We start from the raw sequence: 16,466 nt of genomic DNA on the forward strand, positions 1-16,466 counted from the left end.
CGGACTGGCATTCTCCAACCCGCCCAGCTCCTTTCAAACCCACAGACTGTGCCAGACTGGCCCCACCTCCCACTGCAGCAAATTCTGTAGCCCCGCTCCATGCTGCCCTGTGGGGAGCCAGATTTCCACTTTAATTGTCCTACCTGGCCTTCTCCTCTGCCACTGCCCCTGGCTCTTGGCTCCTGGCATGGTTTCAAAGGCCCAATCAACTGCCTTCCCTCCCCCATCATCATTTTAAACACTTCTACTTCTCCCCTCCCCACATTTTTAGGTCTAAAATCTTTTTATGTCTTAGAGCTTCTTTCATCTCTGGCCACCACCATCTCCTTTCTTTGGCCTCTCTCACTCTCTTGTTGGACTTTTTTTTTTTTTTTTTTTTTTTGTCATATTAAAATACAGTCCTATCTCATGTCTTGGACTGAAAACTCAAACCACAAGTCGGCTGCTGGCATCCCCCCCAACCCAGTCTTTCCCCACCCACATTAGCATAGCCAGCAAGCCAATGCATCTCAGGGCACTTCCCAAAAGGTCACCTAAAAAGAGCTGAAGTCAGTAGAGAATAGGGTGTGGGTGTGTGTGTGTTAACTGATCTAAATACATGAATGTAGCGGGAAAGGGTCTGATGTACATGGGTGGAAGGAAGAACAGAGGAAGGGAGTCTGGTGTATTTGTGATATTTAGGATAAAAGCAACAGAAGCTAATTATTACGAGAACATATAGGTAAAAATTATATTTTTACGTATGCATGCATGTGTGTGCACACAAACACACACACAAATTGCTTCCACACATCCCAATATCCCAAGACCATGTGATTACCTGCAAGGGTATTTACCATACTGTGAACAGCGACAGGAAGGTGATACCTGGTCCTGTAGCTAAAAGCGGAACGTGAAAGCCTTCTGGGATGGCTCTGAGGAGGAAGACAAACCTCGACAAGTCACCGGCCCCCTCCACCCTTGCGTGGGCTGGGAGGCTAAAAGAGGTAGCACCTCTCCCTTGCTTCCACCATGATTTTAAGCTTAGTATTGCTCTCTGACCCTCAAAATATTTGTGCTCTTCACCTTACTACTTAGGTACTTTTGCTTTACTGTTGCAATTCCGTTCTCTGTGACCCCTCTAAGCTGTCATTGGGGTTCTTCGAGGTGCCAGACACTCACAGATAACTAGTATCTCATTTAACCCTCAAAACAGCCTTGAAAGCCATCACCAGTGTTTTACAGATGCAAAGGGTAAGGTTTGGAATTGCCCCTAGGATTTGAACCCAGGTCTAACTCCATAAGCATGATCTTTTCCTTTGCATCAGTACACTCTTCTATTGCCTGTCTCAGAGTAAATGACACTTTCTGCAGGTAACCCTCTCAAACTAGCCTAGTTTCTCCTCCTATGTAGTTTGCATAGCACCCTACACTTTATCTTAGCATTTGTTTATTCTTTTTCATTTAGTTCATTTTTTTCAATAAATATTTATTGACTTGACTCTATGTCAGGCCCTGTGCTGGGCAGCGTGATTTCCTTAGCCAGAGGAGAGAAGAAGATGCTATGGTATTGGCACTGCCTAAATACTATGCTATCTCCACCTCCAAACTCGAAGGTGAATGAAGACAGGGGCCGTGACATGGTCACGTTTGTATTCCCAGTATACAGCACCTGGCACACAGCAGGAGCTCGCCAAGCAGGTTTTGAATAAACTTTCACACTCACATAAATGTGATTTTGATTGTAACTTTTGGAGAGGGGGGATTCATGTCTAAATAACCCTGGGAATAATGCCTAGTAAAATGCTACAGAAAAGTAGCATTTAATACATGGTGAATTGCAGCCTTATTGCCCATGATGATACTCTGGCAGAGGTCCCACCTATACTCATGTTTGTGTGTCTGAAAAAGAGCAGATTGGTCTGTTTCATCTATTCTAAAAGTTCCAAAGGTGTGCTGTTGGAAGCCAGATGTACTTTGTCTGAAATCTCACTGCTCTGGGGATTAGGAGGTAGCATCAACTGATAAAGCGTCCAGGATGACATGGTCGTGAAGGACTGTTCTGAGCTACGTGCAGAGAGACATCTTTTACACTTTAGAGGGTGTGGGTAAGTCTAGACCTGAGACTGGCAACCCAGTTCAGATGCCCTCATTTCAGAAAAAGAGGTTGAGAAGCTAGAAGTGGTTCATGACCATTTGACCTAAAGGCTCCAGGGTTTTTCATAATGTGTCTTCTGACAAAAAGATTCGACAATTCCTTCTTTTGCCTAAGGAAAGAATATTTAAGTATGTATAAATGGTATCCCAGGCAGGCTAGCTTCTCTGCTGGTCTTCATCTGAGGAATCCCTGTCTCTGAATAGAGGGCAAGGGGAATAGGATGGCATTCAGTCTGTCCTTCGCCAGGCATCCATGCATGTTCAGGGTTTAGGCACCACTGATTCAGTTACAATCTTCACTAGGCTGGGGTAATTTCCATTATATTAACCCAGAACACAGTTTCTAAAGATGCACCCTTGGGGGCTGGAGGCACCTCTCATGGGAGAGCTGGATGGAGTTTGTCTACTCCAGCCCATAAACTCTAAATGTGCTTTAGATGTGAACTATCTAACTTCTGTTGGCAAGAGTCCCTTGTCAATTGACAAAAACACTCCTTACTGTTCTTCCTAGGAAGGTGAGGAAGAGGAAGCTTAGTTATGCACTGTTTGGTTAGCAATGCCCTTTTCCTAAAGCAATGACACTTTGAACTGGTAGGGAGCAGTGTCTGGTACAGGCAATCTGTAGTTCACGTGGTCTCAAAAGGAGTCATCTGGCAGATTTTATACCTCAAACCCGCTCCAAGGGTCTCAGACTGAGTGATGTCAAGCTAAATAGTTGGATTTTGGCTCAGTGAAAAAACAATTTTTTTTTTTTTTGCTTTCCTTGAGCCTTTTAGGATATTAGGGAAAATCAATGGTGAGATAATCCTTCAGTATATATATTTAACAACATTGTTTGATATAAATATATAAAATAATTCTCTTGTCTCCTTATGCCTCATCAGGTGAGTTTCAGAGGACTTTTCCAGGTTTCTAGCTTAACTCCACAGAGGGGAGTTTATCTGATGGACCCATGTGGTTTGTGAAGTTCTCTGAAAGATAATGTATTGTCCATTGCCTTGTGGCCCGACTCTCCCAATTTGTAGGAAGTACGTTTCAATAGTCTTTAGGGTCTAGAAAAATAAAAGAGAAAATCTTTCATTCCTGTTAATAGTGGGTAAACTGAGAAAGAGAGAGAGGGAGAGGATGAAGACCCTTCTAAAAGGCGAGATCCCTATTACCTGTGCAGTAAGAGAATTGAACCCAACATTATAAAGATCATTATTCTTGGCTTATGTGTGTCATCTAAGAGCCAAGTTCTATTTTGGTCTAGGCTTCCTGCTATTCAGTCATTAGGTTTAGGCTGGCAAGAAAAGAGGCATATTTCCACCCGCTGAGACTTTGGAAGATTGAGATTGCTAGGCTGAGAGTCTAGAGATGATATGCAACCAAGGATACAGGCTAGGGACTTGGTCTTGAGTTTGCATATTTTTTGAAACTGCTACAAAGCCTGGAGGTTGTGAGGGAAAGGAAAGAGGTGGGGGAAGGGTAAAGCTTTGGAAGCCAAGAGTTCTTATCTCACATTCAGTCCTGTGGATGCCATGGTTCTTAGAGTCATCTTTGCTGACCAAAGTCATGCTCTTTAGAAGACTCGGCCCCTTTTATTGTGTTCTGGATCTCTAAGCACCTCCCAGTATACTATTTTGTACTATACAGTACTTTCTCCCTAAAAAAGAGAGAGGTATCCATCCAGGGCAATGACCCATCATCAACAAGAGATTGAACTATGATTCAGATTTCAAGGTTTCCAGTCAAGCTCCTAATACTGCCCCTCACCTTTCCATTAATAGTCATAAAGTTAAGACACACTCCTTCTTCATGTTCAGACTTTTCAGATCTTTTAAAGCTGTTTTAGTTCTAAAGATTTAGGACAAGGAGAGGGGGAAGCAAATATCCTCATGTCATTATTCCCCTTTCATAGTTGGGAACCAAGGGCCATTTGTGGCTCAGTACATTTCCCCAAGAAGGTGTTTAGAGCACCAAGAATAGAATCTAGGTCTCTCAACCCAGCTGTTGAGAATGAACCACCGCAAGTTCAGTCAGAGTGAGTTTGTGTAAACCCAAGGTATCGTTAAGAATGATCATGCCCTGTGCACCTTGGTTTCCCCCATTATTAACTAACGACAGCGCAGTCGGGAAGGGTTTCCAAAAGATACGATTATGTCTACTTGAGCATTTGTAAAATAGATGAGTTTCAAAAGCACTGAGCGTGCAGAATTAGTAAAACTGAAAGAATACAGAAACACTTTGAAACACGTTTTGGGGACTGAGGGGCAGCGGCAGTATCAGAATTCCTGCTGAGATGAAAACAGAGAGCGATGAATAGGGAGTGCTCTGGGAAGAAGCCGAGGAATAATTTAAGGGTGGAAACTGCTACCTCAGAGATTTTAAACTTGGCACATCCAACACTTCTCAAGGAGTCTCTCCATGCTACAACGAGCAATGACATGAGGACCACAGAGAACTAAGTCAGAGGGAGCCGGCTCGCCTTCTGCGGTCTGATGCTTCGCCCTCCAGGAATGTTGGATGGTGCGCTCCAACGCAGGCTGGCCCAGAGCAAACCAACTACAATTTGAGGCCAACCTGCATTCCCAAACTAGGGGAGGTTGAGTAAATTCTTTCGGCCTTCCTAGGTCTTTAAAGATTCACTGTGATATTTTGACTATCTACCCCAAGACTGCTGGACTGTTCAGTTTATGGGCCTTGGGGTCTATATGCCCGGCTCTGCAAGGGATTTACCTGCACATGTGCTGATTTTGTTTCTACTATGCTTAGAACTCTGCCTGCCATGTAATAGGTGCTTTACAAATTACCGTTCATTCTGTACTTTTCTGGGAATTTAACATAGTCTAGGGCCATAATGTCATGTAACACAGACCTATCAACTGTGATAGGAGACAAGAGACAAGCAACCTCTAGTTGATGATTTTCCTCTCCTGCCATGAGCTTAGTGACTCAAAATCCATTATCTTAAAACGTATGGAAAAGAGAAAAACGTTCTAAGGTAAGGAAGGAGGAAAAGAATTTCAAAAATTAAACAAAAAATCTGGCTGGTGTTTAGATTCTATTTAAAATGTTAATAATGCTTTGGGTGTTTCTTGGAAACATCTAGGTATCTAGTTGTCAATGTCTTTTTAAAAGCAAAGTAAACAGAGAAAACAGATCAGAAAACTAAAGTAGGGGAGGACATACTTGGTAAACAGTATCTTCCCTCTAACCATATACCATATATGGTTATATATATATAAAATAAAATCTCGGAGCCCTGATGACTATTTTTGACTGTGCAGTAAGAAATGACTGAAGGATCAGGAAACAGGAAACAGCTCTGTTCAGACAATTCACGGAGAACAAGCAAGGTAAGACCTGAGTGGACCTGAAGGTGGGGGAAAAATCCTACATAATCCTCCTCTTCTATTGAAAACAAGGGAGAGATTAGTCTGGAAAATACCACTGCAGAGAATGAACTTTTCTGTGCTGATGAGAAAGGAGAAGTAACACCCCATCTGCTGTCTTCCTTGACTCCTTTGGATGACTTCAGTCTCTCTTTCCCCAGTGGCCCCCAGAACTGGGAGTGACTGTGGTGCCCACTCTGTGGGTACCTATCCCACTGTACCATGACTGTCACAAGGCAAGCTCTCGGTAAATGCTGAATATAAAATGAGGAAAGTCAACTGGAAGATCAAATTTAAGAACTATAGGATAAAGTGCAAATGCAACCATGTCCATAATAAACACGGAAAGGTGGGAGTTCAATTGGATCCAGTTTCTGGGCTGGGTCTTATGGGACAAGAAGGGACAAAGAAGAGGCTCCGGCAACCATGAATCCTCCGTCCTCCATGAAGATATTAAAGCCCTGCTGGCCAAGATGTGCACACAGAGTTGGAATCTGGCCCTGGGGAAAATCGAAGACTTACACACCCTTGTCTGGTCTGCTTTCTTGAACTTCACATTCTATTTCTGGTTATAGTGGTCCTGAGACAGATGAACCAACGGAAAGAATATAGAATTGAAAGTTAAAGAGACATGAGTTCTCTGCTTACCTCTGTCACAGTCACCTCGGACAAGACATTTCACCTCTCAGATCATTAGCTCCCACAACTATAAAATGAGAGGATTGGATTGGATGAATTCTGAAGTCCCCTCCAGGAAAATTCTAGAATTGCCTAGGCCCTCTGTCTAGATTCTATTACCTTACAAGAACATTGTCTTAATGGTTATGATATACATGGGATTTGGATTTAGAAAAGAAAGAGAATATCTTAGCTGATGTTAAAAACAATTTAAAGTCTGAATATACAAAACAAGAGAAGAAAAATGTTAAGAGTCTCAGTGTGGGGGGATTCACCATACCAGACTGGGTCAAGAAAAGGGGATGCCCATTAACTTGTCTCCAAAATCTCCTGATCATTGAGTGGAACAAAGAAATTTTGACAAGATTCTTGGGCAGTAAGAAAGCATGTTGTTGGAAAGGGGCAAGAATCAGTATCCATTCTATTTCATAGTCAAAGAAACTGAAGTTCAGAAAGGATGGATAACTCACTCAAGATCACACTGTGAAGGTGAAGTCATGCCTGACTCCCAGGTATTCTGTCTCCACCCAATTATGTTGTTCAAATTTGTCCATGAAGAAACCACCACTGTTTCCGATAAACATGAGAACATGGCGTCCCAGCCCAGCAGAACTGTCTCCTGGCCACCTTGACTTTCATGCTAAAATCACACTTGCTAAAAATTTCTGTAATGTGGTCTCTAGAGAAAGTGACCACACAAATGACACAGAGACTCTTCAGAAGATTTCTTGTGGTCACAGACACTTCCACTGGCCTGGGGTTAGGAAATCTGGTTTACATTCCTTTTTCTCTCATTTTAGGATCTTGTAACCAATTGCCTTCTTTAGGAGTCAAAAGACTTATAAGAGAAACTTATAAAGTGTAAAATGACCCAAATCAATGTATATAAAACACTATGAGAAGAATTTTTTGTCTGGTATTACTAGTTATCTAAAGAAACTATTCTTATCTACTTTTTAAATGTGTGTGTGTGTATATATACATATACACACAAACATATATATTTTAAATGTGTGCATATATACTTACACACACATTTTAAATATATATTAAAATATATATGATAGTATTAACACACACAATACACCATTCTTATAGAATTATATATCTATGTATGTATATATGTGTGTATATGTGTATGTACATGTGTATATATACATATACACATACTTACATATACATATATACATATTTATGTGTGTGTGTGTATATATATATATATTTTTTTTCAGTCTAGCTGGGAAATCTGTTTCAAAATAAACTCCTGCTCTCCTTGGACTCGATATATAGCCAAGCAAGCCATTCTCGATGAACACACCTCCCTCCTGGAAAAGTCACAGAATAACTTTATTGATTTCCCTTTACCCTTCTCCACATTTCTCTGCTGAAATGTTGTCTTAACTCTTAAATGTAAAAGGAAAAGGAAAAGAAAATTAAAATAAAGAGATTTGTTTCTTTAGGACCATCTTTATCTTCTTATATTCTTATCTTCTAAAAAAATTTTTTTTTAAAGAACAGGCTACTTGTGTGGGGTATCTATGTAGTAAAGACAAGACAGGATGATATATTTCCCAAGGTTTTTAGGCAACAGATTTCTTTACACTGAAACCTGTGTTTTACACACAATGCTGGACTCAGTTCTACATAAACCTCTTCTTCTCCTCATTCTCTTATGACTTGGCCAGCCATCTTTGAAAACTGCCAAGACTTTTTGGCAAACAGTCCCTCCAACGTTTCAAAGAGCGTGCCCAATACATCAGAATATAGGGGATGTTTACCTCTCCTCATAGTGTTCTACCGCAAAAGATCCCAACAAGATTAAGTTTTGTAAATGTAGAAAATTCTTTACTTATAAAGATTTTAGGATCGTTGATGCAATTTAGAAGTTTCCCTGATGCAGTTTTAGAACTGTAAAGAGGAGCTCCTCCAGGCAGAGTCTTTTGGCCTCGATCTTTCAAGATTACTGGGGAAGGATAATCCAGAGCCTGCCTCTTATTCTCCTTTCAGCTTCTGAGCTGGCCTGTGCCCTGGATTCTGACTGTGGGGCAGGGGTGGGGTAAAGGTAGTAGAAAGAAACAGAGCAGGGGGACACTGGGGGGCTTCGATTAAAAGCTCTAAAAACACCTTTTCCATTTCCTTCTTTTTTTCCCCTCAGAGTTAGCTCTACTTACTCTCATGGCTGAGTTCATAACAGACTAGCCAAATTTTTATTTCTTTCCATTCTTTTTTTAGCATCCACAGCTTTTCCATGAAAGTGAAGGATAGAGCTGACTTATTTACAACACAATCACAATCTGAGTCTTCACCTTTAAGTGAATAAAGATACCTAGTGAAATAAGTGGATTGTGACACAAATGAACCTATCTAGGAAACAGAGGCAGACTCACAGGCACAGGGAACAGACTTGTTGGTTGCCAAGGGGGAGGGGGTTGGGGGAGGGAAGGACTGGGAGTTTGGGGTTAGCAGATGCAAACTGTTACACACAGGATGGATAAACAACAAGGTCCTACTGTAGAGCACAGGGAACTATATTCAATATGCTGAGATAAACCATAATGGAAAAGAACATAAAAAAGAATATAAATATATGTATAACTGAATCACTTTGCTGTATAGCGGAAATTAACACAGCATTGTAAATCAACTATACTTCAATAATTTTTTTTTAATTGAAAGCTTATGAGAACAAGCCGTCACTCAGAAACTTAAGTACGGAAAGAAGATGAAAGCCTGAGACTAAAAAAAGTTAAAATGATGGCAATGCTGAGTGAACAATTTAGTAGAGCGATTATTAACAATACGACAAATATCTACTTCCAATGTACAAATGAAATACACTCAAAACCACAAAAGGACAGTGATGCTGCCCTGAGGTTTAATCACACGACCTTTTTTTTTGAGCAAAATACTTTTATTTTCCATGAATTTGCAAGCTTAAGTTTTAATTAAATGCCATTTTACTTTTGACTAACCCGTTTATCTTCTTTTCATTTTCTCGTTGCTCTGCACAGTTTGAATTAAAGACAGTAATTTGGAAGTGTTATGGGTAAAAGTGGGTAGAAAAGCATGCTGAGAATTGGGTTATCTTGTTGAAATCAAGTTCACTTCTGTGTTGTGCAGGATGAAGAATGGGGAAATGTGTCCTAATATCTTGCTGTATCTGTCCTGACTCATTCCTTTCATAGGGCCTCAGCAGGGGAATTACACAGCAATGCAAATTGCATCCTGGTTTAATAGCAAAGTCTCTGGAGGACATTTCTAAGAACAGCCCCCCTCATGGCAAAGGAGCCAAGATTGAACATTGTAAGGGGAAACACTGTTTCCTTAGGCAATATATTATAGGTTCTTTGTTGAAACTGGCAACAGTACTCCAGCTGCAGGCAAGAGGGTCCCTTCTGCCTCTGGATAAAGAGAACTGCAGAAGTTGGTCCTGTCCAGGCAGTGAAGAGTACATGTTCAGTTTCTAGGATCTAATAAATAGGAAGGTCTTTCTTGGGCTTCGGCAGCACCCAGATAGAACACAACAAAATCACCACAATTTGAAGCTACCATGTAAGAAAGTTCAGAACCTCACATCCATCCATCCATCCATCCATCCATCCATCCATCCATCCATTTCTTTCATTTATTCAGCAAGATTTTAGAAAACACTCTCCTATGGACTGTGCTTTGCCTAAGCATAGTGTTAGGTGGGAAGGAAAAAGTGGTTACATTCTGTCCTTCTTTTCTTCCCAGCTCCTACTCTTCCTGTATTTCCCTTGATTTCAACTGCCTACTCAAAAATCTCAACTGAAAACGGCTTCCAAGGGGTCATATATTTATGCCATTTTCTTCTTTCTTACCTCCATGTGGAATATCATCTGACCCAGGTTTGCATGATAAACATTATTAATTAATTCTAAGTCTCAACAACATACTCCCCTCAACAAATTTGAAGCTCAGACCACAAAGAAGCCATTATCTACTCCTTAAAGCAAGAAAGATACCCATGTTGATCTCTGACATTTAAAAGGCAGGGATGCTTTTTAGATTTCTTTTCTCCTAATGTGAACAGCTCTGAGAGTATTTGCTACACTTTTTAGTCTGAAAAAACCTAGAGCTGTGGGTGCCTAAGGGAGTTATTCCAACCAAGACTAGAATTTCGAGAGAATTGATCCAGCTCCCTTGCCTGGTGCTTATAATACACGAAAGCATCACCCTCACCATGGCGGACCACAGGGAATGATCAGTGTGAATTGCTAAGTTGTCACCTCAATGATGCGCTGCAAACAGTTTCCCTGGAGAAGTAGCAAGTTCCTGACCACAGTATCGTATGCAAATAAATAAACAAATGCTATTATTGTTGTTGTTGTTTTTTTTCCACATTGGGAAGACCTCAGAAACATCCTGTTTCAATTGACAGGTTGAAATCACAGAAAAACTTCTTCCCGTCCCAGTTCTTTGGCTAAGATGTATTGGTAAAATGGTGCATTTTTTCATTTTTCATTTCTCTACTTGGGAAGAGCTGCGTTATCATAGGCAATCCAGATCTAGGTGACTTACAGAGTACTGTTGTGTTGAGAGAGAAAATAGACTGAAGATAGAAACATCTTAGTTGGCAGCAGCAGAGACGCTATATGATTGGATCTGGTGTTTGACCTATCTTGTACCAAGGCATAAGGAGAAGGACTGCATTGTACAAAATAGCCCACAGATCTTTCTAAACAGAACCAATATGAAACATCCATAAAGGTAAGATCAGCTGTCAGGAAAGATCCTCTTGTTTCACATCAAGTCATGGAAATTGTTTGAGTTATCATGGTCTTGGCCTCTTAATTTCCCTTATGCTATTTGGGTAGGGACTCAGGAACCAAGGATGCCTCCAATTAGCCAGAATGGTGGTAACTGATATCATCAAAAGAACGACAGGGTTGTAGACAAAAGGCTGATGAAGAATAGTGGGAAGACCACAGGGAGTTATGCAGCATACTTTGAGATAAGTCTCTTTTGGACCTTCTATGCTTCTTCTGTCTATTTCATGCCATAGGTGGAACATGTACCCAGGGAATATTTTGTAGTTTTTCCAAACTTACAATGATTCCAGTGCTCAATTAGGGGGACCACAGAATATTCTACTCTAGCAAAGTTTAAAGGGAACTTGGGAAAATCCATCAAGTGTCTTGCAGAAAACCAAATGGGCAAAAGTACGATTGCAACCAAGAACATGGATGATGGGATCATTCAGACTTGGGTCTGAAACCCAGATCTGCCACTTAATAACTTTGTGGGCTTGGGCAAAGTACTTAACTTTTCTGAACTTCAGATTCCTGATCTGTAAAATGAGGATGATAATATCTTCTATCCCCAATTATTTTAAGGTTAAATGAGATAAGGAATATAAACTGTTGATCACAATGTCTGACACATAGTAAGTGCTCAATAATGTTAGTTCCTTTATTTCTCTTCCTTTATTAATGTGTGCTTTCCAAGTTTCCATTTAACCTCTCTTCTCTGAGTTCATAGAATACTGATTTTTTCTGTACTGTGCAGCATCTATTCAATTTAATAGTTTAAAAAATTATTCTAAATATAAGACATAGAAGGAATATGAACATTGAATAATACTTGCCATTTTTGCAAAAGATGCTCATTGTCTACTGGGGAAATTAGACACATGCTTGTGTAACTATAAATTAGACAACAACAGATGGAATAATTTGATAACTTAAATTGGGATGGAGGGTCATCTATTATGTGCCAAGCACCAAAAAAGGTGGCAAAGACTCAAAGATATATAGGATGCAATCATCGAACTTCAGGGCTCTTAATTTAGTATAGGAAGAGATATATGAACAGACAACCTCAAAGGAAGGTGGAGAGGACAAATGATACTAGATAAAGTAGTGGCACAAAGGATGAGAAATCACTTCTATTGGAGGTATCAGGGAAGGTTTCACAGAAGAGAAAATATCTAGGTTAGATAAATAAAAATAAGTAGGTTAGAACCTAAATAAAATTGAAAAATTCACTGAAAAATACAACTTACCAAAACTGACACAGGTGAAACAGAAAATCTAAATAGCCTTATATCTATTACAGCAATTAAAGTCACTATCTAGACCTCTCCACAGAGAAAATGCCAGATCCAAATGGTATCACTGGTGATTTCTATCAAATATTCAAGGAAGAAATAACATTAATCTTAGAAAATTCTTCCAGAAAATAGAGAAAAAGAGAACACTTCCAAACTGAATTTTTACCAAAATTGGATAAATAAATTACAAGGCAATTACAGACCAATATCCTTCATGAACATAGATTGAACATAGGTGTAAAAATCCTTAATAAAATTTTAATAAAACAAATCTAACAACATAAAAATACATCATTACCATTAGAATTTATTCCAGGAATGTAATAATGGTTTTATTGATACATTTAAAATTCAATCAATGTAATTCACCATAGTAATAGGATAAATGGAGAAAAGCATATTATTATTTCAATAGGTGCAGAAAAATCATTTGACAAAATTCAACACCCATTCATGAAAAAAAGAAAAAAACTTTCAGCATATTAGGAATAGAAATAAATTTTCTCAATCCGACGAGGGGCATTCTATAAAAAACCTATTGTCAGCATCATCCTTGATAGTTAATTATAAAATTATTTTCCCCTAAGACTGGGAACAAGGTAAAGATGCCTGTGCTTACCACTTCTAGTCAGCATTTCATTGGACATCCTAGCAATTTATAATAAAGCAAGAAAAATAAAAGGCATGGATAGAAAAAGAAGTAAAATTGCCTCTATTTTTAAGGGGCATGCTTCTTGATGTAAAAAATCCTAAAGGCATCTACATAGCAATGACCAGAACTAATAGCTGCATTTAGTAAAATCACAAGATACAAGATTAATACATACAAGTCAATTATATTTTTATACACTAGCAACAAATAATTGGAAATGAAATTTTTAAAATCCATTTATAAGAGCATCATAAAACATAAACTACTTAGGAATAAATTTTCAAACATATGTGCGTAGTGAGTTGGATTGTGGCTCCTAAAATATATGCCCACCTGGAACCTCAGAATGTAGTCTTTTGGGGGGGAAAAAGCGTCTTTGCAGCTGTAAGTAAGGTAAAAATATTGAGATGAGATCATCCTGGATTAGGGTGGTCCCTAAATCCAACAACAGTATCCTTATAAGAGATAGAAAAGGAGAAGACACTGAGACATAGAAGGAGAACACGAGGTGAAACGGAGGCAAGAAACTGGCCAAGGAACGCCAAGGATGTCTGGCAGACACCAGAAGCTAGGTATGGAATGGTTTCTCCCTCAGAGTGTCCAGAGGAACCAACCTGCCAATACCTTGATTTTGGACTTTTGGCCTCCTGAACAGTGAAAATAAATTTGTTATTTTCAGCCAAGCAGTTAGTGATAATTTATAACAGTAGCTCTGGGAAACTAATACAATGTGTAAGAGCTTACAGTGAAAATGGCAAAATACTGCTGGGAGAAGTTAAAGACCTAAAGAAGTGCAGAGACATACCAGGTTCATAGACTGGAAGACTCCAACATCATTAACATGTCAATTCTATGCAAACCTAGATAGAGATTCAAAGTAATCTCAGCAAGTCACCCCCCCACCTTTTTTGCAAAAATTGACAAGTTTATTCTAAAATTAATATCGAAACACAAATTTTCCAGAATTTTCAAAGTAATTTTTAAAGAACAGAGGTTTTATACTACTTTATTTCAAGATTTACTATAGAGGTATAATAATAAAGACAGTGTGGTACTGGAGGACAGAATAGACCTACAAACCAATGGAACAGAACAGAATCCAGAATAGATCTACACTTTATATGGTCAACTGATTTTTTGACAAAAGTGCCAAGGCAACTCAACGGAGGGGGTGGAGTCATTTCAACAAATGACGCTAGAACAAGATAACTGTATAGAAAAGAAAGAACATTGACCCTTATTTCATAACACATACAAAAATTATCTCACAGTAAACAATAGACTTGAATATAAAAGCTAAAACTATTAATCTTTTAGAAGAAAATATAGGAGAAACTCTCTGAAACTTTGGGGGTAGGCAAAGATAAGAAAGAGAACACTTTCAAACTGAATTTTTTACTAAAATCGGATAAATAAATGACAAGGCAATTACAGACCAATACCTTTCATGAACATAGATTGAACACAGATGTAAAAATCCTTAATAAAATTTTAATAAATCAAATCTAACAACATTAAAAAAACACATCATTACCAATTAGAATTTATTCCAGGAATAAAAGAACTGTAAGAGAAAAAATTCAATGAATTGGACTTGATCAAAACGTAAATCTTTTGCTCTTTAAAAGACACCATTAACAAAAGGAAAATACACACAATAAATTGAGAGAAAATATTTGCCACGCATATAATATGACAGATTGGTATCTAGTTTGTATATATAAGGACCTCTCATAACCGAATAATAATGACAACCTAATAAAAAAGATAAAAATTTAAACTCTTCACAAAAGAAGATATACAAATAAGGACATGAAAAGATGTTCAAAGTCCTTAGTCATCAGGGAAATGCAAGTTAAAATCACAAGGAGATACTGAACCACTACATGCTCCTTAGAACAGCTACCTAAGGTAGGCTACAAGGATGTATTGTACAACACAGGGAATACAGCCACTATTTTGTAATAACTGTAAATGGAGTGTAACCTTTAAAATTGTATAAAAAGCAAATAAAAATTAAAAATTAAAGACTGACAATAACAAGTTGTGACAAGAATATTGAGAAATTGGAACTCACACATGCTCTTAGTGGGAATGTAAAATGGTAAGCCACGGAGGACAACTGGCAGTTAAATATATATATCTACCATACGACCCAGCAATTCTACTGGGAAATAAAAACATACGTCCACACCAAAACTCACACACAAATGTTCAGAGCGGCCCCAAACTGGAAACAACCCAAATGTCTAGCAACTGGAGAATGAATAAACAAATTGTGATATATCCATACTACCATAAACTACTACTCAGCAGTAAAAAGGAACAAACTACTTACACATGCAACATGGATGAGTCTCAAAATCTTTATACTGAATGAAAGAAGCCAACACAAAAGAGTACATACTGTATGATTCCATTTATATAAAACTGTAGAAAATACAAACTAATCTATAGAGACCCAAAGCAGATCAGTGCTTGCCTAGGGCCAGGGCCAGAAGGAGAGATGGATTGCCAAGGGGCACAAGGAAACTTTTGGAGATAATGAAGATGTTCTATAACTTGATTGTCATGGCTATTTTATGGATGTAAGCCTGTAGAGACTCATCAATTATATATTTTAAATGGATGCACTCTGTTGCATATAAACTAAGTAAATTTGCTAAACATAAAGATGGGGACTGTCAAGAGAAGCACAGGAACAAAGGCACAGAAGTGTGAATGCCTATGTATCTTAATATCTGAGAATAGCTTTCAAATTCCCTCCAAGTAACAACCCTGTCTTGTATTATGTATACAGTCCTCTCAGTGTCCCGAAAAAAGCAGGGCAATGCTGTTTCTGAATTGCATGGAATCTGTTCACTATACCCACAGGTAGCTGTCTAAAGAGTGCTAGATCTACTACTATTGGAGGACTGAGCACAAATCCCAACCCTCTCCTTATCCTTCTGAGACCTGCAGGAAGTCATTTTACCTCTCAAAGCCTAATCTTCAAACTGAAGCTGAGGGACTTCCCTGGTGGTCCAGTGGTAAAGAATCTGCCTTCCAATGCAGGGGACGCAGGTTCGATCCCTGGTCGGGGAACTAAGATCGCACATGCCACAGGGCAACTAAGCCCGTGTGCCACAACTACTGAGCTCACGCGCCTCAGCTAGAGCCCTCATGCCACGAACTACAGAGCCCACGTGCTCTGGAGACTGCACGCCACAACTAGAGAAGAGAAAACCCGCATACCACGGCTAGATAGAAGCCCGCGCACCACAACAAAGAGCCCGTGCGCCGCAACGAAAGATCCCACGTGCCTCAATGAAGACCCCTTGTGCTGCAACTAAGACCTGATGCAGCCAAAAATAAATAAAATAAGTAATAATTAATAAATCTTTAAAAAACAAATCAAAAATGAAGCTGATAATATCCCCATAATACAGTTGTCCTAAGGGTTAAAATAATGCCTATAAAAGTACCTAGTAATATTTAAGTAGATGCTACATGTCCATGACAAATAGTAGTGCTTTTAAACATATTTGCTGATTGACATGTCAGTTGCCATCTA

At 39.0% G+C, this 16,466-nt stretch overlaps 1 long non-coding RNA gene across 2 annotated transcripts in view; it reads right to left on the bottom strand.

Annotated features, from left to right (window-relative positions):
- LOC103006092 (uncharacterized) overlaps positions 1-16,466 on the bottom strand; it is a 237,520-nt gene that overhangs the window by 811 nt on the left and 220,243 nt on the right. The gene's annotated exons all lie outside the window — the stretch shown is intronic.

The sequence above is a fragment of the Balaenoptera acutorostrata genome, chromosome 9 (assembly GCF_949987535.1).
Source record: "Balaenoptera acutorostrata chromosome 9, mBalAcu1.1, whole genome shotgun sequence".
NCBI lineage: Eukaryota > Metazoa > Chordata > Mammalia > Artiodactyla > Balaenopteridae > Balaenoptera > Balaenoptera acutorostrata.